Below are 20,740 nucleotides of genomic sequence, written 5' to 3'. Positions count from 1 at the left end.
CTAAGCTCAAATGTGTACAAATATGGTGATATTACTTTAAGCAGATGATGGTGACTTCTTGCTTTGACCAGGTGTATTTGTTGGTAGCCTAGATTTTAATCTTATGTGGTGTTTTTTTCAAACATATATTGTAAGAGGGCCTTCAATTGCTGTAATCACTATAAATGTTTACCAGGAGTGGGGTTCGAACTCTCGTGGATATTCATCCATTGGATCTTAAGTTTAACGCCTTAACCACTCGGCCATCCTGGTACTGGTGGGATAAACCATATCCGAGAACCGTGAAAGGTGTGCTGATTTTCACAGTTGATCTTGCCAATTCAGGAGTGCCGTTAACTGTCTCAGGTGAGTCTACATTCACAAAAGGGATTTGCTCTGAGGAGTGTTTTATTTTTCTTGATGGGATTACAAAGAGAGTTTATCTTTCTCCATGGAATTACAAAATTCCAACATAGACTTTGAGCCCTAATGACGGTTGCTGTCAGCTATTTACCACTGACAAGAAAGGAGTGATAAGTAGGGACTGTATTTTTATATCCCCTTTATCTATCTCCCATACTGAATTTCTGGGAGAGAACATAGTTAGGCTCCGAACTTTGGCTATTTTTTAATGTGTACAAAGTGGCCCTTCTTAGCACTGGAAGGAAATCTTGGTGATACCAAGTAACAGGGTTTTGCTATAGTTTTTTGACCTTCTAAGCTCAAATGTGTACAAATATGGTGATATTACTTTAAGCAGATGATGGTGACTTCTTGCTTTGACCAGGTGTATTTGTTGGTAGCCTAGATTTTAATCTTATGTGGTGTTTTTTTCAAACATATATTGTAAGAGGGCCTTCAATTGCTGCAATCACTATAAATGTTTACCAGGAGTGGGGTTCGAACCCACGTGGATATTCATCCATTGGATCTTAAGTCCAACGCCTTAACCACTCGGCCATCCTGGTACTGGTGGGATAAACCATATCCGAGAACCGTGAAAGGAGTGCTGATTTTCACAGTTGATCTTGCCAATTCAGGAGTGCCGTTAACTGTCTCAGGTGAGTCTACATTCACAAAAGGGATTTGCTCTGAGGAGTGTTTTCTTTTTCTTGATGGGATTACAAAGAGAGTTTATCTTTCTCCATGGAATTACAAAATTCCAACATAGACTTTGAGCCCTAATGACGGTTGCTGTCAGCTATTTACCACTGACGAGAAAGGAGTGATGAGTAGGGACTGTATTTTTATATCCCCTTTATCTATCTCCCATACTGAATTTCTGGGAGAGAACATAGTTAGGCTCCGAACTTTGGCTATTTTTTAATGTGTACAAAGTGGCCCTTCTTAGCACTGGAAGGAAATCTTGGTGATACCAAGTAACAGGGTTTTGCTATCGTTTTTTGACCTTCTAAGCTCAAATGTGTACAAATATGGTGATATTACTTTAAGCAGATGATGGTGACTTCTTGCTTTGACCAGGTGTATTTGTTGGTAGCCTAGATTTTAATCTTATGTGGTGTTTTTTTCAAACATATATTGTAAGAGGGCCTTCAATTGCTGCAATCACTATAAATGTTTACCAGGAATGGGGTTCGAACCCACGTGGATATTCATCCATTGGATCTTAAATCCAACGCCTTAACCACTCGGCCATCCTGATACTGGTGGGATAAACCATATCCGAGAACCGTGAAAGGAGTGCTGATTTTCACAGTTGATCTTGCCAATTCAGGAGTGCCGTTAACTGTCTCAGGTGAGTCTACATTCACAAAAGGGATTTGCTCTGAGGAGTGTTTTATTTTTCTTGATGGGATTACAAAGAGAGTTTATCTTTCTCCATGGAATTACAAAATTCCAACATAGACTTTGAGCCCTAATGACGGTTGCTGTCAGCTATTTACCACTGACAAGAAAGGAGTGATGAGTAGGGACTGTATTTTTATATCCCCTTTATCTATCTCCCATACTGAATTTCTGGGAGAGAACATAGTTAGGCTCCGAACTTTTGCTATTTTTTAATGTGTACAAAGTGGCCCTTCTTAGCACTGGAAAGAAATCTTGGTGATACCAAGTAACAGGGTTTTGCTATAGTTTTTTGACCTTCTAAGCTCAAATGTGTACAAATATGGTGATATTACTTTAAGCAGATGATGGTGACTTCTTGCTTTGACCAGGTGTATTTGTTGGTAGCCTAGATTTTAATCTTATGTGGTGTTTTTTTCAAACATATATTGTAAGAGGGCCTTCAATTGCTGTAATCACTATAAATGTTTACCAGGAGTGGGGTTCGAACCCACGTGGATATTCATCCATTGGATCTTAAGTCCAACGCCTTAACCACTCGGCCATCCTGGTACTGGTGGGATAAACCATATCTGAGAACCGTGAAAGGAGTGCTGATTTTCACAGTTGATCTTGCCAATTCAGGAGTGTTCTTAACTGTCTCAGGTGAGTCTACATTCACAAAAGGGATTTGCTCTGAGGAGTGTTTTATTTTTCTTGATGGGATTACAAAGAGAGTTTTTCTTTCTCCATGGAATTACAAAATTCCAACATAGACTTTGAGCCCTAATGACGGTTGCTGTCAGCTATTTACCACTGACGAGAAAGGAGTGATGAGTAGGGACTGTATTTTTATATCCCCTTTATCTATCTCCCATACTGAATTTATGGGAGAGAACATAGTTAGGCTCGGAACTTTTGCTATTTTTTAATGTGTACAAAGTGGCCCTTCTTAGCTCTGGAAAGAAATCTTGGTTATACCAAGTAACAGGGTTTTGCTATAGTTTTTTGACCTTCTAAGCTCAAATGTGTACAAATATGCTGATATTACTTTAAGCAGATGATGGTGACTTCTTGCTTTGACCAGGTGTATTTGTTGGTAGCCTAGATTTTAATCTTATGTGGTGTTTTTTTCAAACATGTATTGTAAGAGGGCCTTCAATTGCTGCAATCACTATAAATGTTTACCAGGAGTGGGGTTCGAACCCACGTGGATATTCATCCATTGGATCTTAAGTCCAACGCCTTAACCACTCGGCCATCCTGGTACTGGTGGGATAAACCATATCCGAGAACCGTGAAAGGAGTGCTGATTTTCACAGTTGATCTTGCCAATTCAGGAGTGCCGTTAACTGTCTCAGGTGAGTCTACATTCACAAAAGGGATTTGCTCTGAGGAGTGTTTTATTTTTCTTGATGGGATTACAAAGAGAGTTTATCTTTCTCCATGGAATTACAAAATTCCAACATAGACTTTGAGCCCTAATGACGGTTGCTGTCAGCTATTTACCACTGACGAGAAAGGAGTGATGAGTAGGGACTGTATTTTTATATCCCCTTTATCTATCTCCCATACTGAATTTCTGGGAGAGAACATAGTTAGGCTCCGAACTTTGGCTATTTTTTAATGTGTACAAAGTTGCCCTTCTTAGCACTGGAAAGAAATCTTGGTGATACCAAGTAACAGGGTTTTGCTATAGTTTTTTGACCTTCTAAGCTCAAATGTGTACAAATATGGTGATATTACTTTAAGCAGATGATGGTGACTTCTTGCTTTGACCAGGTGTATTTGTTGGTAGCCTAGATTTTAATCTTATGTGGTGTTTTTTTCAAACATATATTGTAAGAGGGCCTTCAATTGCTGCAATCACTATAAATGTTTACCAGGAGTGGGGTTCGAACCCACGTGGATATTCATCCATTGGATCTTAAGTCCAACGCCTTAACCACTCGGCCATCCTGGTACTGGTGGGATAAACCATATCCGAGAACCGTGAAAGGAGTGCTGATTTTCACAGTTGATCTTGCCAATTCAGGAGTGCCGTTAACTGTCTCAGGTGAGTCTACATTCACAAAAGGGATTTGCTCTGAGGAGTGTTTTCTTTTTCTTGATGGGATTACAAAGAGAGTTTATCTTTCTCCATGGAATTACAAAATTCCAACATAGACTTTGAGCCCTAATGACGGTTGCTGTCAGCTATTTACCACTGACGAGAAAGGAGTGATGAGTAGGGACTGTATTTTTATATCCCCTTTATCTATCTCCCATACTGAATTTCTGGGAGAGAACATAGTTAGGCTCCGAACTTTGGCTATTTTTTAATGTGTACAAAGTGGCCCTTCTTAGCACTGGAAGGAAATCTTGGTGATACCAAGTAACAGGGTTTTGCTATCGTTTTTTGACCTTCTAAGCTCAAATGTGTACAAATATGGTGATATTACTTTAAGCAGATGATGGTGACTTCTTGCTTTGACCAGGTGTATTTGTTGGTAGCCTAGATTTTAATCTTATGTGGTGTTTTTTTCAAACATATATTGTAAGAGGGCCTTCAATTGCTGCAATCACTATAAATGTTTACCAGGAATGGGGTTCGAACCCACGTGGATATTCATCCATTGGATCTTAAATCCAACGCCTTAACCACTAGGCCATCCTGATACTGGTGGGATAAACCATATCCGAGAACCGTGAAAGGAGTGCTGATTTTCACAGTTGATCTTGCCAATTCAGGAGTGCCGTTAACTGTCTCAGGTGAGTCTACATTCACAAAAGGGATTTGCTCTGAGGAGTGTTTTATTTTTCTTGATGGGATTACAAAGAGAGTTTATCTTTCTCCATGGAATTACAAAATTCCAACATAGACTTTGAGCCCTAATGACGGTTGCTGTCAGCTATTTACCACTGACGAGAAAGGAGTGATGAGTAGGGACTGTATTTTTATATCCCCTTTATCTATCTCCCATACTGAATTTCTGGGAGAGAACATAGTTAGGCTCCGAACTTTTGCTATTTTTTAATGTGTACAAAGTGGCCTTTCTTAGCACTGGAAGGAAATCTTGGTGATACCAAGTAACAGGGTTTTGCTATAGTTTTTTGACCTTCTAAGCTCAAATGTGTACAAATATGGTGATATTACTTTAAGCAGATGATGGTGACTTCTTGCTTTGACCAGGTGTATTTGTTGGTAGCCTAGATTTTAATCTTATGTGGTGTTTTTTTCAAACATATATTGTAAGAGGGCCTTCAATTGCTGTAATCACTATACATGTTTACCAGGAGTGGGGTTCGAACTCTCGTGGATATTCATCCATTGGATCTTAAGTTTAACGCCTTAACCACTCGGCCATCCTGGTACTGGTGGGATAAACCATATCCGAGAACCGTGAAAGGTGTGCTGATTTTCACAGTTGATCTTGCCAATTCAGGAGTGCCGTTAACTGTCTCAGGTGAGTCTACATTCACAAAAGGGATTTGCTCTGAGGAGTGTTTTATTTTTCTTGATGGGATTACAAAGAGAGTTTATCTTTCTCCATGGAATTACAAAATTCCAACATAGACTTTGAGCCCTAATGACGGTTGCTGTCAGCTATTTACCACTGACAAGAAAGGAGTGATAAGTAGGGACTGTATTTTTATATCCCCTTTATCTATCTCCCATACTGAATTTCTGGGAGAGAACATAGTTAGGCTCCGAACTTTGGCTATTTTTTAATGTGTACAAAGTGGCCCTTCTTAGCACTGGAAGGAAATCTTGGTGATACCAAGTAACAGGGTTTTGCTATAGTTTTTTGTCCTTCTAAGCTCAAATGTGTACAAATATGGTGATATTACTTTAAGCAGATGATGGTGACTTCTTGCTTTGACCAGGTGTATTTGTTGGTAGCCTGGATTTTAATCTTATGTGGTGTTTTTTTCAAACATATATTGTAAGAGGGCCTTCAATTGCTGTAATCACTATAAATGTTTACCAGGAGTGGGGTTCGAACCCACGTGGATATTCATCCATTGGATCTTAAGTCCAACGCCTTAACCACTCGGCCATCCTGATACTGGTGGGATAAACCATATCCGAGAACCGTGAAAGAAGTGCTGATTTTCACAGTTGATCTTGCCAATTCAGGAGTGCCGTTAACTGTCTCAGGTGAGTCTACATTCACAAAAGGGATTTGCTCTGAGGAGTGTTTTATTTTTCTTGATGGGATTACAAAGAGAGTTTATCTTTCTCCATGGAATTACAAAATTCCAACATAGACTTTGAGCCCTAATGACGGTTGCTGTCAGCTATTTACCACTGACAAGAAAGGAGTGATAAGTAGGGACTGTATTTTTATATCCCCTTTATCTATCTCCCATACTGAATTTCTGGGAGAGAACATAGTTAGGCTCCGAACTTTGGCTATTTTTTAATGTGTACAAAGTGGCCCTTCTTAGCACTGGAAGGAAATCTTGGTGATACCAAGTAACAGGGTTTTGCTATAGTTTTTTGTCCTTCTAAGCTCAAATGTGTACAAATATGGTGATATTACTTTAAGCAGATGATGGTGACTTCTTGCTTTGACCAGGTGTATTTGTTGGTAGCCTAGATTTTAATCTTATGTGGTGTTTTTTTCAAACATATATTGTAAGAGGGCCTTCAATTGCTGCAATCACTATAAATGTTTACCAGGAGTGGGGTTCGAACCCACGTGGATATGCATCCATTGGATCTTAAGTCCAACGCCTTAACCACTCGGCCATCCTGGTACTGGTGGGATAAACCATATCCGAGAACCGTGAAAGGAGTGCTGATTTTCACAGTTGATCTTGCCAATTCAGGAGTGCCGTTAACTGTCTCAGGTGAGTCTACATTCACAAAAGGGATTTGCTCTGAGGAGTGTTTTATTTTTCTTGATGGGATTACAAAGAGAGTTTATCTTTCTCCATGGAATGAAAAAATTCCAACATAGACTTTGAGCCCTAATGACGGTTGCTGTCAGCTATTTACCACTGACAAGAAAGGAGTGATAAGTAGGGACTGTATTTTTTTATCCCCTTTATCTATCTCCCATACTGAATTTCTGGGAGAGAACATAGTTAGGCTCCGAACTTTGGCTATTTTTTAATGTGTACAAAGTGGCCCTTCTTAGCACTGGAAGGAAATCTTGGTGATACCAAGTAACAGGGTTTTGCTATAGTTTTTTGTCCTTCTAAGCTCAAATGTGTACAAATATGGTGATATTACTTTAAGCAGATGATGGTGACTTCTTGCTTTGACCAGGTGTATTTGTTGGTAGCCTAGATTTTAATCTTATGTGGTGTTTTTTTCAAACATATATTGTAAGAGGGCCTTCAATTGCTGCAATCACTATAAATGTTTAGCAGGAGTGGGGTTCGAACCCACGTGGATATTCATCCATTGGATCTTAAGTCCAACGCCTTAATCACTCAGCCATCCTGATACTGGTGGGATAAACCATATCCGAGAACCGTGAAAGGAGTGCTGATTTTCACAGTTGATTTTGCCAATTCAGGAGTGTCGTTAACTGTCTCAGGTGAGTCTACATTCACAAAAGGGATTTGCTCTGAGGAGTGTTTTATTTTTCTTGATGGGATTACAAAGAGAGTTTATCTTTCTCCATGGAATTACAAAATTCCAACATAGACTTTGAGCCCTAATGACGGTTGCTGTCAGCTATTTACCACTGACAAGAAAGGAGTGATGAGTAGGGACTGTATTTTTATATCCCCTTTATCTATCTCCCATACTGAATTTCTGGGAGAGAACATAGTTAGGCTCCGAACTTTTGCTATTTTTTAATGTGTACAAAGTGGCCCTTCTTAGCACTGGAAAGAAATCTTGGTGATACCAAGTAACAGGGTTTTGCTATAGTTTTTTGACCTTCTAAGCTCAAATGTGTACAAATATGGTGATATTACTTTAAGCAGATGATGGTGACTTCTTGCTTTGACCAGGTGTATTTGTTGGTAGCCTAGATTTTAATCTTATGTGGTGTTTTTTTCAAACATATATTGTAAGAGGGCCTTCAATTGCTGTAATCACTATAAATGTTTACCAGGAGTGGGGTTCGAACCCACGTGGATATTCATCCATTGGATCTTAAGTCCAACGCCTTAACCACTCGGCCATCCTGGTACTGGTGGGATAAACCATATCCGAGAACCGTGAAAGGAGTGCTGATTTTCACAGTTGATCTTGCCAATTCAGGAGTGCCGTTAACTGTCTCAGGTGAGTCTACATTCACAAAAGGGATTTGCTCTGAGGAGTGTTTTATTTTTCTTGATGGGATTACAAAGAGAGTTTATCTTTCTCCATGGAATGAAAAAATTCCAACATAGACTTTGAGCCCTAATGACGGTTGCTGTCAGCTATTTACCACTGACAAGAAAGGAGTGATAAGTAGGGACTGTATTTTTTTATCCCCTTTATCTATCTCCCATACTGAATTTCTGGGAGAGAACATAGTTAGGCTCCGAACTTTGGCTATTTTTTAATGTGTACAAAGTGGCCCTTCTTAGCACTGGAAGGAAATCTTGGTGATACCAAGTAACAGGGTTTTGCTATCGTTTTTTGACCTTCTAAGCTCAAATGTGTACAAATATGGTGATATTACTTTAAGCAGATGATGGTGACTTCTTGCTTTGACCAGGTGTATTTGTTGGTAGCCTAGATTTTAATCTTATGTGGTGTTTTTTTCAAACATATATTGTAAGAGGGCCTTCAATTGCTGCAATCACTATAAACGTTTACCAGGAGTGGGGTTCGAACCCACGTGGATATTCATCCATTGGATCTTAAGTCCAACGCCTTAATCACTCAGCCATCCTGATACTGGTGGGTTAAACCATATCCGAGAACCGTGAAAGGAGTGCTGATTTTCACAGTTGATCTTGCCAATTCAGGAGTGTCGTTAACTGTCTCAGGTGAGTCTACATTCACAAAAGGGATTTGCTCTGAGGAGTGTTTTCTTTTTCTTGATGGGATTACAAAGAGAGTTTATCTTTCTCCATGGAATTACAAAATTCCAACATAGACTTTGAGCCCTAATGACGGTTGCTGTCAGCTATTTACCACTGACGAGAAAGGAGTGATGAGTAGGGACTGTATTTTTATATCCCCTTTATCTATCTCCCATACTGAATTTCTGGGAGAGAACATAGTTAGGCTCCGAACTTTGGCTATTTTTTAATGTGTACAAAGTGGCCCTTCTTAGCACTGGAAGGAAATCTTGGTGATACCAAGTAACAGGGTTTTGCTATAGTTTTTTGACCTTCTAAGCTCAAATGTGTACAAATATGGTGATATTACTTTAAGCAGATGATGGTGACTTCTTGCTTTGACCAGGTGTATTTGTTGGTAGCCTAGATTTTAATCTTATGTGGTGTTTTTTTCAAACATATATTGTAAGAGGGCCTTCAATTGCTGCAATCACTATAAATGTTTACCAGGAGTGGGGTTCGAACCCACGTGGATATTCATCCATTGGTTCTTAAGTCCAACGCCTTAACCACTCGGCCATCCTGGTACTGGTGGGATAAACCATATCCGAGAACCGTGAAAGGAGTGCTGATTTTCACAGTTGATCTTGCCAATTCAGGAGTGCCGTTAACTGTCTCAGGTGAGTCTACATTCACAAAAGGGATTTGCTCTGAGGAGTGTTTTATTTTTCTTGATGGGATTACAAAGAGAGTTTATCTTTCTCCATGGAATTAAAAAATTCCAACATAGACTTTGAGCCCTAATGACGGTTGCTGTCAGCTATTTACCACTGACAAGAAAGGAGTGATGAATAGGGACTGTATTTTTATATCCCCTTTATCTATCTCCCATACTGAATTTCTGGGAGAGAACATAGTTAGGCTCCGAACTTTTGCTATTTTTTAATGTGTACAAAGTGGCCCTTCTTAGCACTGGAAAGAAATCTTGGTGATACCAAGTAACAGGGTTTTGCTATAGTTTTTTGACCTTCTAAGCTCAAATGTGTGCAAATATGGTGATATTACTTTAAGCAGATGATGGTGACTTCTTGCTTTGACCAGGTGTATTTGTTGGTAGCCTAGATTTTAATCTTATGTGGTGTTTTTTTCAAACATATATTGTAAGAGGGCCTTCAATTGCTGTAATCACTATAAATGTTTACCAGGAGTGGGGTTTGAACCCACGTGGATATTCATCCATTGGATCTTAAATCCAACGCCTTAACCACTCGGCCATCCTGGTACTGGTGGGATAAACCATATCCGAGAACCGTGAAAGGAGTGCTGATTTTCACAGTTGATCTTGCCAATTCAGGAGTGCCGTTAACTGTCTCAGGTGAGTCTACATTCACAAAAGGGATTTGCTCTGAGGAGTGTTTTATTTTTCTTGATGGGATTACAAAGAGAGTTTATCTTTCTCCATGGAATGAAAAAATTACAACATAGACTTTGAGCCCTAATGACGGTTGCTGTCAGCTATTTACCACTGACAAGAAAGGAGTGATGAGTAGGGACTGTATTTTTATATCCCCTTTATCTATCTCCCATACTGAATTTCTGGGAGAGAACATAGTTAGGCTCCGAACTTTTGCTATTTTTTAATGTGTACAAAGTGGCCTTTCTTAGCACTGGAAGGAAATCTTGGTGATACCAAGTAACAGGGTTTTGCTATAGTTTTTTGACCTTCTAAGCTCAAATGTGTACAAATATGGTGATATTACTTTAAGCAGATGATGGTGACTTCTTGCTTTGACCAGGTGTATTTGTTGGTAGCCTAGATTTTAATCTTATGTGGTGTTTTTTTCAAACATATATTGTAAGAGGGCCTTCAATTGCTGTAATCACTATAAATGTTTACCAGGAGTGGGGTTCGAACTCTCGTGGATATTCATCCATTAGGATCTTAAGTTTAACGCCTTAACCACTCGGCCATCCTGGTACTGGTGGGATAAACCATATCCGAGAACCGTGAAAGGTGTGCTGATTTTCACAGTTGATCTTGCCAATTCAGGAGTGCCGTTAACTGTCTCAGGTGAGTCTACATTCACAAAAGGGATTTGCTCTGAGGAGTGTTTTATTTTTCTTGATGGGATTACAAAGAGAGTTTATCTTTCTCCATGGAATTACAAAATTCCAACATAGACTTTGAGCCCTAATGACGGTTGCTGTCAGCTATTTACCACTGACAAGAAAGGAGTGATAAGTAGGGACTGTATTTTTATATCCCCTTTATCTATCTCCCATACTGAATTTCTGGGAGAGAACATAGTTAGGCTCCGAACTTTGGCTATTTTTTAATGTGTACAAAGTGGCCCTTCTTAGCACTGGAAGGAAATCTTGGTGATACCAAGTAACAGGGTTTTGCTATAGTTTTTTGTCCTTCTAAGCTCAAATGTGTACAAATATGGTGATATTACTTTAAGCAGATGATGGTGACTTCTTGCTTTGACCAGGTGTATTTGTTGGTAGCCTAGATTTTAATCTTATGTGGTGTTTTTTTCAAACATATATTGTAAGAGGGCCTTCAATTGCTGCAATCACTATAAATGTTTACCAGGAGTGGGGTTCGAACCCACGTGGATATTCATCCATTGGATCTTAAGTCCAACGCCTTAACCACTCGGCCATCCTGGTACTGGTGGGATAAACCATATCCGAGAACCGTGAAAGGAGTGCTGATTTTCACAGTTGATCTTGCCAATTCAGGAGTGCCGTTAACTGTCTCAGGTGAGTCTACATTCACAAAAGGGATTTGCTCTGAGGAGTGTTTTATTTTTCTTGATGGGATTACAAAGAGAGTTTATCTTTCTCCATGGAATTAAAAAATTCCAACATAGACTTTGAGCCCTAATGACGGTTGCTGTCAGCTATTTACCACTGACAAGAAAGGAGTGATGAGTAGGGACTGTATTTTTATATCCCCTTTATCTATCTCCCATACTGAATTTCTGGGAGAGAACATAGTTAGGCTCCGAACTTTTGCTATTTTTTAATGTGTACAAAGTGGCCCTTCTTAGCACTGGAAAGAAATCTTGGTGATACCAAGTAACAGGGTTTTGCTATAGTTTTTTGACCTTCTAAGCTCAAATGTGTACAAATATGGTGATATTACTTTAAGCAGATGATGGTGACTTCTTGCTTTGACCAGGTGTATTTGTTGGTAGCCTAGATTTTAATCTTATGTGGTGTTTTTTTCAAACATATATTGTAAGAGGGCCTTCAATTGCTGTAATCACTATAAATGTTTACCAGGAGTGGGGTTCGAACCCACGTGGATATTCATCCATTGGATCTTAAGTCCAACGCCTTAACCACTCGGCCATGCTGGTACTGGTGGGATAAACCATATCCGAGAACCGTGAAAGGAGTGCTGATTTTCACAGTTGATCTTGCCAATTCAGGAGTGCCGTTAACTGTCTCAGGTGAGTCTACATTCACAAAAGGGATTTGCTCTGAGGAGTGTTTTCTTTTTCTTGATGAGATTACAAAGAGAGTTTATCTTTCTCCATGGAATTACAAAATTCCAACATAGACTTTGAGCCCTAATGACGGTTGCTGTCAGCTATTTACCACTGACGAGAAAGGAGTGATGAGTAGGGACTGTATTTTTATATCCCCTTTATCTATCTCCCATACTGAATTTCTGGGAGAGAACATAGTTAGGCTCCGAACTTTGGCTATTTTTTAATGTGTACAAAGTGGCCCTTCTTAGCACTGGAAGGAAATCTTGGTGATACCAAGTAACAGGGTTTTGCTATCGTTTTTTGACCTTCTAAGCTCAAATGTGTACAAATATGGTGATATTACTTTAAGCAGATGATGGTGACTTCTTGCTTTGACCAGGTGTATTTGTTGGTAGCCTAGATTTTAATCTTATGTGGTGTTTTTTTCAAACATATATTGTAAGAGGGCCTTCAATTGCTGTAATCACTATAAATGTTTACCAGGAGTGGGGTTCGAACCCACGTGGATATTCATCCATTGGATCTTAAGTCCAACGCCTTAACCACTCGGCCATCCTGGTACTGGTGGGATAAACCATATCCGAGAACCGTGAAAGGAGTGCTGATTTTCACAGTTGATCTTGCCAATTCAGGAGTGCCGTTAACTGTCTCAGGTGAGTCTACATTCACAAAAGGGATTTGCTCTGAGGAGTGTTTTATTTTTCTTGATGGGATTACAAAGAGAGTTTATCTTTCTCCATGGAATGAAAAAATTACAACATAGACTTTGAGCCCTAATGACGGTTGCTGTCAGCTATTTACCACTGACAAGAAAGGAGTGATAAGTAGGGACTGTATTTTTATATCCCCTTTATCTATCTCCCATACTGAATTTCTGGGAGAGAACATAGTTAGGCTCTGAACTTTGGCTATTTTTTAATGTGTACAAAGTGGCCCTTCTTAGCACTGGAAGGAAATCTTGGTGATACCAAGTAACAGGGTTTTTCTATCGTTTTTTGACCTTCTAAGCTCAAATGTGTACAAATATGGTGATATTACTTTAAGCAGATGATGGTGACTTCTTGCTTTGACCAGGTGTATTTGTTGGTAGCCTAGATTTTAATCTTATGTGGTGTTTTTTTCAAACATATATTGTAAGAGGGCCTTCAATTGCTGCAATCACTATAAACGTTTACCAGGAGTGGGGTTCGAACCCACGTGGATATTCATCCATTGGATCTTAAGTCCAACGCCTTAATCACTCAGCCATCCTGATACTGGTGGGATAAACCATATCCGAGAACCGTGAAAGGAGTGCTGATTTTCACAGTTGATCTTGCCAATTCAGGAGTGTCGTTAACTGTCTCAGGTGAGTCTACATTCACAAAAGGGATTTGCTCTGAGGAGTGTTTTCTTTTTCTTGATGGGATTACAAAGAGAGTTTATCTTTCTCCATGGAATTACAAAATTCCAACATAGACTTTGAGCCCTAATGACGGTTGCTGTCAGCTATTTACCACTGACGAGAAAGGAGTGATGAGTAGGGACTGTATTTTTATATCCCCTTTATCTATCTCCCATACTGAATTTCTGGGAGAGAACATAGTTAGGCTCCGAACTTTGGCTATTTTTTAATGTGTACAAAGTGGCCCTTCTTAGCACTGGAAGGAAATCTTGGTGATACCAAGTAACAGGGTTTTGCTATAGTTTTTTGACCTTCTAAGCTCAAATGTGTACAAATATGGTGATATTACTTTAAGCAGATGATGGTGACTTCTTGCTTTGACCAGGTGTATTTGTTGGTAGCCTAGATTTTAATCTTATGTGGTGTTTTTTTCAAACATATATTGTAAGAGGGCCTTCAATTGCTGCAATCACTATAAATGTTTACCAGGAGTGGGGTTCGAACCCACGTGGATATTCATCCATTGGATCTTAAGTCCAACGCCTTAACCACTCGGCCATCCTGGTACTGGTGGGATAAACCATATCCGAGAACCGTGAAAGGAGTGCTGATTTTCACAGTTGATCTTGCCAATTCAGGAGTGCCGTTAACTGTATCAGGTGAGTCTACATTCACAAAAGGGATTTGCTCTGAGGAGTGTTTTATTTTTCTTGATGGGATTACAAAGAGAGTTTATCTTTCTCCATGGAATTACAAAATTCCAACATAGACTTTGAGCCCTAATGACGGTTGCTGTCAGCTATTTACCACTGACAAGAAAGGAGTGATGAGTAGGGACTGTATTTTTATATCCCCTTTATCTATCTCCCATACTGAATTTCTGGGAGAGAACATAGTTAGGCTCCGAACTTTTGCTATTTTTTAATGTGTACAAAGTGGCCCTTCTTAGCACTGGAAAGAAATCTTGGTGATACCAAGTAACAGGGTTTTGCTATAGTTTTTTGACCTTCTAAGCTCAAATGTGTGCATATTACTTTAAGCAGATGATGGTGACTTCTTGCTTTGACCAGGTGTATTTGTTGGTAGCCTAGATTTTAATCTTATGTGGTGTTTTTTTCAAACATATATTGTAAGAGGGCCTTCAATTGCTGTAATCACTATAAATGTTTACCAGGAGTCGGGTTCGAACCCACGTGGATATTCATCCATTGGATCTTAAGTCCAACGCCTTAACCACTCGGCCATCCTGGTACTGGTGGGATAAACCATATCCGAGAACCATGAAAGGAGTGCTGATTTTCACAGTTGATCTTGCCAATTCAGGAGTGCCGTTAACTGTCTCAGGTGAGTCTACATTCACAAAAGGGATTTGCTCTGAGGAGTGTTTTATTTTTCTTGATGGGATTACAAAGAGAGTTTATCTTTCTCCATGGAATGAAAAAATTACAACATAGACTTTGAGCCCTAATGACGGTTGCTGTCAGCTATTTACCACTGACAAGAAAGGAGTGATAAGTAGGGACTGTATTTTTATATCCCCTTTATCTATCTCCCATACTGAATTTCTGGGAGAGAACATAGTTAGGCTCCGAACTTTGGCTATTTTTTAATGTGTACAAAGTGGCCCTTCTTAGCACTGGAAGGAAATCTTGGTGATACCAAGTAACAGGGTTTTGCTATCGTTTTTTGACCTTCTAAGCTCAAATGTGTACAAATATGGTGATATTACTTTAAGCAGATGATGGTGACTTCTTGCTTTGACCAGGTGTATTTGTTGGTAGCCTAGATTTTAATCTTATGTGGTGTTTTTTTCAAACATATATTGTAAGAGGGCCTTCAATTGCTGCAATCACTATAAATGTTTACCAGGAATGGGGTTCGAACCCACGTGGATATTCATCCATTGGATCTTAAATCCAACGCCTTAACCACTCGGCCATCCTGATACTGGTGGGATAAACCATATCCGAGAACCGTGAAAGGAGTGCTGATTTTCACAGTTGATCTTGCCAATTCAGGAGTGCCGTTAACTGTCTCAGGTGAGTCTACATTCACAAAAGGGATTTGCTCTGAGGAGTGTTTTATTTTTCTTGATGGGATTACAAAGAGAGTTTATCTTTCTCCATGGAATTACAAAATTCCAACATAGACTTTGAGCCCTAATGACGGTTGCTGTCAGCTATTTACCACTGACGAGAAAGGAGTGATGAGTAGGGACTGTATTTTTATATCCCCTTTATCTATCTCCCATACTGAATTTCTGGGAGAGAACATAGTTAGGCTCCGAACTTTTGCTATTTTTTAATGTGTACAAAGTGGCCTTTCTTAGCACTGGAAGGAAATCTTGGTGATACCAAGTAACAGGGTTTTGCTATAGTTTTTTGACCTTCTAAGCTCAAATGTGTACAAATATGGTGATATTACTTTAAGCAGATGATGGTGACTTCTTGCTTTGACCAGGTGTATTTGTTGGTAGCCTAGATTTTAATCTTATGTGGTGTTTTTTTCAAACATATATTGTAAGAGGGCCTTCAATTGCTGTAATCACTATAAATGTTTACCAGGAGTGGGGTTCGAACTCTCGTGGATATTCATCCATTGGATCTTAAGTTTAACGCCTTAACCACTCGGCCATCCTGGTACTGGTGGGATAAACCATATCCGAGAACCGTGAAAGGTGTGCTGATTTTCACAGTTGATCTTGCCAATTCAGGAGTGCCGTTAACTGTCTCAGGTGAGTCTACATTCACAAAAGGGATTTGCTCTGAGGAGTGTTTTATTTTTCTTGATGGGATTACAAAGAGAGTTTATCTTTCTCCATGGAATTACAAAATTCCAACATAGACTTTGAGCCCTAATGACGGTTGCTGTCAGCTATTTACCACTGACAAGAAAGGAGTGATAAGTAGGGACTGTATTTTTATATCCCCTTTATCTATCTCCCATACTGAATTTCTGGGAGAGAACATAGTTAGGCTCCGAACTTTGGCTATTTTTTAATGTGTACAAAGTGGCCCTTCTTAGCACTGGAAGGAAATCTTGGTGATACCAAGTAACAGGGTTTTGCTATAGTTTTTTGTCCTTCTAAGCTCAAATGTGTACAAATATGGTGATATTACTTTAAGCAGATGATGGTGACTTCTTGCTTTGACCAGGTGTATTTGTTGGTAGCCTAGATTTTAATCTTATGTGGTGTTTTTTTCAAACATATATTGTAAGAGGGCCTTCAATTGCTGTAATCACTATAAATGTTTACCAGGAGTCGGGTTCGAACCCACGTGGATATTCATCCATTGGATCTTAAGTCCAACGCCTTAACCACTCGGCCATCCTGGTACTGGTGGGATAAACCATATCCGAGAACCGTGAAAGGAGTGCTGATTTTCACAGTTGATCTTGCCAATTCAGGAGTGCCGTTAACTGTCTCAGGTGAGTCTACATTCACAAAAGGGATTTGCTCTGAGGAGTGTTTTATTTTTCTTGATGGGATTACAAAGAGAGTTTATCTTTCTCCATGGAATGAAAAAATTACAACATAGACTTTGAGCCCTAATGACGGTTGCTGTCAGCTATTTACCACTGACAAGAAAGGAGTGATAAGTAGGGACTGTATTTTTATATCCCCTTTATCTATCTCCCATACTGAATTTCTGGGAGAGAACATAGTTAGGCTCCGAACTTTGGCTATTTTTTAATGTGTACAAAGTGGCCCTTCTTAGCACTGGAAGGAAATCTTGGTGATACCAAGTAACAGGGTTTTGCTATCGTTTTTTGACCTTCTAAGCTCAAATGTGTACAAATATGGTGATATTACTTTAAGCAGATGATGGTGACTTCTTGCTTTGACCAGGTGTATTTGTTGGTAGCCTAGATTTTAATCTTATGTGGTGTTTTTTTCAAACATATATTGTAAGAGGGCCTTCAATTGCTGTAATCACTATAAATGTTTACCAGGAGTGGGGTTTGAACCCACGTGGATATTCATCCATTGGATCTTAAATCCAACGCCTTAACCACTCGGCCATCCTGGTACTGGTGGGATAAACCATATCCGAGAACCGTGAAAGGAGTGCTGATTTTCACCGTTGATCTTGCCAATTCAGGAGTGCCGTTAACTGTCTCAGGTGAGTCTACATTCACAAAAGGGATTTGCTCTGAGGAGTGTTTTCTTTTTCTTGATGAGATTACAAAGAGAGTTTATCTTTCTCCATGGAATTACAAAATTCCAACATAGACTTTGAGCCCTAATGACGGTTGCTGTCAGCTATTTACCACTGACGAGAAAGGAGTGATGAGTAGGGACTGTATTTTTATATCCCCTTTATCTATCTCCCATACTGAATTTCTGGGAGAGAACATAGTTAGGCTCCGAACTTTTGCTATTTTTTAATGTGTACAAAGTGGCCTTTCTTAGCACTGGAAGGAAATCTTGGTGATACCAAGTAACAGGGTTTTGCTATAGTTTTTTGACCTTCTAAGCTCAAATGTGTACAAATATGGTGATATTACTTTAAGCAGATGATGGTGACTTCTTGCTTTGACCAGGTGTATTTGTTGGTAGCCTAGATTTTAATCTTATGTGGTGTTTTTTTCAAACATATATTGTAAGAGGGCCTTCAATTGCTGTAATCACTATAAATGTTTACCAGGAGTGGGGTTCGAACTCTCGTGGATATTCATCCATTGGATCTTAAGTTTAACGCCTTAACCACTCGGCCATCCTGGTACTGGTGGGATAAACCATATCCGAGAACCGTGAAAGGAGTGCTGATTTTCACAGTTGATCTTGCCAATTCAGGAGTGCCGTTAACTGTCTCAGGTGAGTCTACATTCACAAAAGGGATTTGCTCTGAGGAGTGTTTTATTTTTCTTGATGGGATTACAAAGAGAGTTTATCTTTCTCCATGGAATGAAAAAATTACAACATAGACTTTGAGCCCTAATGACGGTTGCTGTCAGCTATTTACCACTGACAAGAAAGGAGTGATAAGTAGGGACTGTATTTTTATATCCCCTTTATCTATCTCCCATACTGAATTTCTGGGAGAGAACATAGTTAGGCTCCGAACTTTGGCTATTTTTTAATGTGTACAAAGTGGCCCTTCTTAGCACTGGAAGGAAATCTTGGTGATACCAAGTAACAGGGTTTTGCTATCGTTTTTTGACCTTCTAAGCTCAAATGTGTACAAATATGGTGATATTACTTTAAGCAGATGATGGTGACTTCTTGCTTTGACCAGGTGTATTTGTTGGTAGCCTAGATTTTAATCTTATGTGGTGTTTTTTTCAAACATATATTGTAAGAGGGCCTTCAATTGCTGTAATCACTATAAATGTTTACCAGGAGTGGGGTTCGAACCCACGTGGATATTCATCCATTGGATCTTAAGTCCAACGCCTTAACCACTCGGCCATCCTGGTACTGGTGGGATAAACCATATCCGAGAACCGTGAAAGGAGTGCTGATTTTCACAGTTGATCTTGCCAATTCAGGAGTGCCGTTAACTGTATCAGGTGAGTCTACATTCACAAAAGGGATTTGCTCTGAGGAGTGTTTTATTTTTCTTGATGGGATTACAAAGAGAGTTTATCTTTCTCCATGGAATTACAAAATTCCAACATAGACTTTGAGCCCTAATGACGGTTGCTGTCAGCTATTTACCACTGACAAGAAAGGAGTGATGAGTAGGGACTGTATTTTTATATCCCCTTTATCTATCTCCCATACTGAATTTCTGGGAGAGAACATAGTTAGGCTCCGAACTTTTGCTATTTTTTAATGTGTACAAAGTGGCCCTTCTTAGCACTGGAAAGAAATCTTGGTGATACCAAGTAACAGGGTTTTGCTATAGTTTTTTGACCTTCTAAGCTCAAATGTGTGCATATTACTTTAAGCAGATGATGGTGACTTCTTGCTTTGACCAGGTGTATTTGTTGGTAGCCTAGATTTTAATCTTATGTGGTGTTTTTTTCAAACATATATTGTAAGAGGGCCTTCAATTGCTGTAATCACTATAAATGTTTACCAGGAGTCGGGTTCGAACCCACGTGGATATTCATCCATTGGATCTTAAGTCCAACGCCTTAACCACTCGGCCATCCTGGTACTGGTGGGATAAACCATATCCGAGAACCATGAAAGGAGTGCTGATTTTCACAGTTGATCTTGCCAATTCAGGAGTGCCGTTAACTGTCTCAGGTGAGTCTACATTCACAAAAGGGATTTGCTCTGAGGAGTGTTTTATTTTTCTTGATGGGATTACAAAGAGAGTTTATCTTTCTCCATGGAATGAAAAAATTACAACATAGACTTTGAGCCCTAATGACGGTTGCTGTCAGCTATTTACCACTGACAAGAAAGGAGTGATAAGTAGGGACTGTATTTTTATATCCCCTTTATCTATCTCCCATACTGAATTTCTGGGAGAGAACATAGTTAGGCTCCGAACTTTGGCTATTTTTTAATGTGTACAAAGTGGCCCTTCTTAGCACTGGAAGGAAATCTTGGTGATACCAAGTAACAGGGTTTTGCTATCGTTTTTTGACCTTCTAAGCTCAAATGTGTACAAATATGGTGATATTACTTTAAGCAGATGATGGTGACTTCTTGCTTTGACCAGGTGTATTTGTTGGTAGCCTAGATTTTAATCTTATGTGGTGTTTTTTTCAAACATATATTGTAAGAGGGCCTTCAATTGCTGCAATCACTATAAATGTTTACCAGGAATGGGGTTCGAACCCACGTGGATATTCATCCATTGGATCTTAAATCCAACGCCTTAACCACTCGGCCATCCTGATACTGGTGGGATAAACCATATCCGAGAACCGTGAAAGGAGTGCTGATTTTCACAGTTGATCTTGCCAATTCAGGAGTGCCGTTAACTGTCTCAGGTGAGTCTACATTCACAAAAGGGATTTGCTCTGAGGAGTGTTTTATTTTTCTTGATGGGATTACAAAGAGAGTTTATCTTTCTCCATGGAATTACAAAATTCCAACATAGACTTTGAGCCCTAATGACGGTTGCTGTCAGCTATTTACCACTGACGAGAAAGGAGTGATGAGTAGGGACTGTATTTTTATATCCCCTTTATCTATCTCCCATACTGAATTTCTGGGAGAGAACATAGTTAGGCTCCGAACTTTTGCTAT

General features: G+C 39.5%; 25 non-coding genes across 25 annotated transcripts; all 25 read right to left on the bottom strand.

Moving 5' to 3' along the window:
- Positions 1–864: 864 nt before the first annotated feature.
- Positions 865–947, bottom strand: TRNAL-UAA (transfer RNA leucine (anticodon UAA)). Its single transcript has one exon. It is a non-coding gene; the product is annotated as a tRNA-Leu (tRNA).
- Positions 948–1,559: 612 nt separating this feature from the next.
- Positions 1,560–1,642, bottom strand: TRNAL-UAA (transfer RNA leucine (anticodon UAA)). The gene has a single exon. It is a non-coding gene; the product is annotated as a tRNA-Leu (tRNA).
- A 612-nt stretch (positions 1,643–2,254) lies between these two features.
- Positions 2,255–2,337, bottom strand: TRNAL-UAA (transfer RNA leucine (anticodon UAA)). Its single transcript has one exon. It is a non-coding gene; the product is annotated as a tRNA-Leu (tRNA).
- A 612-nt stretch (positions 2,338–2,949) lies between these two features.
- Positions 2,950–3,032, bottom strand: TRNAL-UAA (transfer RNA leucine (anticodon UAA)). The gene has a single exon. It is a non-coding gene; the product is annotated as a tRNA-Leu (tRNA).
- Positions 3,033–3,644: 612 nt separating this feature from the next.
- On the bottom strand, positions 3,645–3,727 carry TRNAL-UAA (transfer RNA leucine (anticodon UAA)). Its single transcript has one exon. It is a non-coding gene; the product is annotated as a tRNA-Leu (tRNA).
- A 612-nt stretch (positions 3,728–4,339) lies between these two features.
- Positions 4,340–4,422, bottom strand: TRNAL-UAA (transfer RNA leucine (anticodon UAA)). The gene has a single exon. It is a non-coding gene; the product is annotated as a tRNA-Leu (tRNA).
- Positions 4,423–5,729: 1,307 nt separating this feature from the next.
- Positions 5,730–5,812, bottom strand: TRNAL-UAA (transfer RNA leucine (anticodon UAA)). Its single transcript has one exon. It is a non-coding gene; the product is annotated as a tRNA-Leu (tRNA).
- A 612-nt stretch (positions 5,813–6,424) lies between these two features.
- Positions 6,425–6,507, bottom strand: TRNAL-UAA (transfer RNA leucine (anticodon UAA)). Its single transcript has one exon. It is a non-coding gene; the product is annotated as a tRNA-Leu (tRNA).
- Positions 6,508–7,119: 612 nt separating this feature from the next.
- TRNAL-UAA (transfer RNA leucine (anticodon UAA)) lies at positions 7,120–7,202 on the bottom strand. The gene has a single exon. It is a non-coding gene; the product is annotated as a tRNA-Leu (tRNA).
- Positions 7,203–7,814: 612 nt separating this feature from the next.
- On the bottom strand, positions 7,815–7,897 carry TRNAL-UAA (transfer RNA leucine (anticodon UAA)). Its single transcript has one exon. It is a non-coding gene; the product is annotated as a tRNA-Leu (tRNA).
- A 612-nt stretch (positions 7,898–8,509) lies between these two features.
- On the bottom strand, positions 8,510–8,592 carry TRNAL-UAA (transfer RNA leucine (anticodon UAA)). Its single transcript has one exon. It is a non-coding gene; the product is annotated as a tRNA-Leu (tRNA).
- A 612-nt stretch (positions 8,593–9,204) lies between these two features.
- TRNAL-UAA (transfer RNA leucine (anticodon UAA)) lies at positions 9,205–9,287 on the bottom strand. Its single transcript has one exon. It is a non-coding gene; the product is annotated as a tRNA-Leu (tRNA).
- Positions 9,288–9,899: 612 nt separating this feature from the next.
- On the bottom strand, positions 9,900–9,982 carry TRNAL-UAA (transfer RNA leucine (anticodon UAA)). Its single transcript has one exon. It is a non-coding gene; the product is annotated as a tRNA-Leu (tRNA).
- Positions 9,983–11,290: 1,308 nt separating this feature from the next.
- Positions 11,291–11,373, bottom strand: TRNAL-UAA (transfer RNA leucine (anticodon UAA)). The gene has a single exon. It is a non-coding gene; the product is annotated as a tRNA-Leu (tRNA).
- Positions 11,374–11,985: 612 nt separating this feature from the next.
- Positions 11,986–12,068, bottom strand: TRNAL-UAA (transfer RNA leucine (anticodon UAA)). The gene has a single exon. It is a non-coding gene; the product is annotated as a tRNA-Leu (tRNA).
- Positions 12,069–12,680: 612 nt separating this feature from the next.
- On the bottom strand, positions 12,681–12,763 carry TRNAL-UAA (transfer RNA leucine (anticodon UAA)). The gene has a single exon. It is a non-coding gene; the product is annotated as a tRNA-Leu (tRNA).
- A 612-nt stretch (positions 12,764–13,375) lies between these two features.
- TRNAL-UAA (transfer RNA leucine (anticodon UAA)) lies at positions 13,376–13,458 on the bottom strand. Its single transcript has one exon. It is a non-coding gene; the product is annotated as a tRNA-Leu (tRNA).
- A 612-nt stretch (positions 13,459–14,070) lies between these two features.
- Positions 14,071–14,153, bottom strand: TRNAL-UAA (transfer RNA leucine (anticodon UAA)). The gene has a single exon. It is a non-coding gene; the product is annotated as a tRNA-Leu (tRNA).
- A 602-nt stretch (positions 14,154–14,755) lies between these two features.
- TRNAL-UAA (transfer RNA leucine (anticodon UAA)) lies at positions 14,756–14,838 on the bottom strand. The gene has a single exon. It is a non-coding gene; the product is annotated as a tRNA-Leu (tRNA).
- Positions 14,839–15,450: 612 nt separating this feature from the next.
- On the bottom strand, positions 15,451–15,533 carry TRNAL-UAA (transfer RNA leucine (anticodon UAA)). The gene has a single exon. It is a non-coding gene; the product is annotated as a tRNA-Leu (tRNA).
- Positions 15,534–16,840: 1,307 nt separating this feature from the next.
- Positions 16,841–16,923, bottom strand: TRNAL-UAA (transfer RNA leucine (anticodon UAA)). The gene has a single exon. It is a non-coding gene; the product is annotated as a tRNA-Leu (tRNA).
- A 612-nt stretch (positions 16,924–17,535) lies between these two features.
- Positions 17,536–17,618, bottom strand: TRNAL-UAA (transfer RNA leucine (anticodon UAA)). The gene has a single exon. It is a non-coding gene; the product is annotated as a tRNA-Leu (tRNA).
- A 1,307-nt stretch (positions 17,619–18,925) lies between these two features.
- Positions 18,926–19,008, bottom strand: TRNAL-UAA (transfer RNA leucine (anticodon UAA)). Its single transcript has one exon. It is a non-coding gene; the product is annotated as a tRNA-Leu (tRNA).
- A 602-nt stretch (positions 19,009–19,610) lies between these two features.
- Positions 19,611–19,693, bottom strand: TRNAL-UAA (transfer RNA leucine (anticodon UAA)). Its single transcript has one exon. It is a non-coding gene; the product is annotated as a tRNA-Leu (tRNA).
- A 612-nt stretch (positions 19,694–20,305) lies between these two features.
- On the bottom strand, positions 20,306–20,388 carry TRNAL-UAA (transfer RNA leucine (anticodon UAA)). The gene has a single exon. It is a non-coding gene; the product is annotated as a tRNA-Leu (tRNA).
- Between the last annotated feature and the right edge of the window lie 352 nt (positions 20,389–20,740).

This window comes from Lithobates pipiens, unplaced genomic scaffold (assembly GCF_037356315.1).
Source record: "Lithobates pipiens isolate NorthernLeopardFrog02 unplaced genomic scaffold, aLitPip1_a1.2 Scaffold_18, whole genome shotgun sequence".
Classification (NCBI taxonomy): Eukaryota; Metazoa; Chordata; class Amphibia; order Anura; family Ranidae; genus Lithobates; species Lithobates pipiens.
Note: the sequence above shows the minus strand (reverse complement) of the source record. Positions and strands in the feature narration are given on the sequence as shown.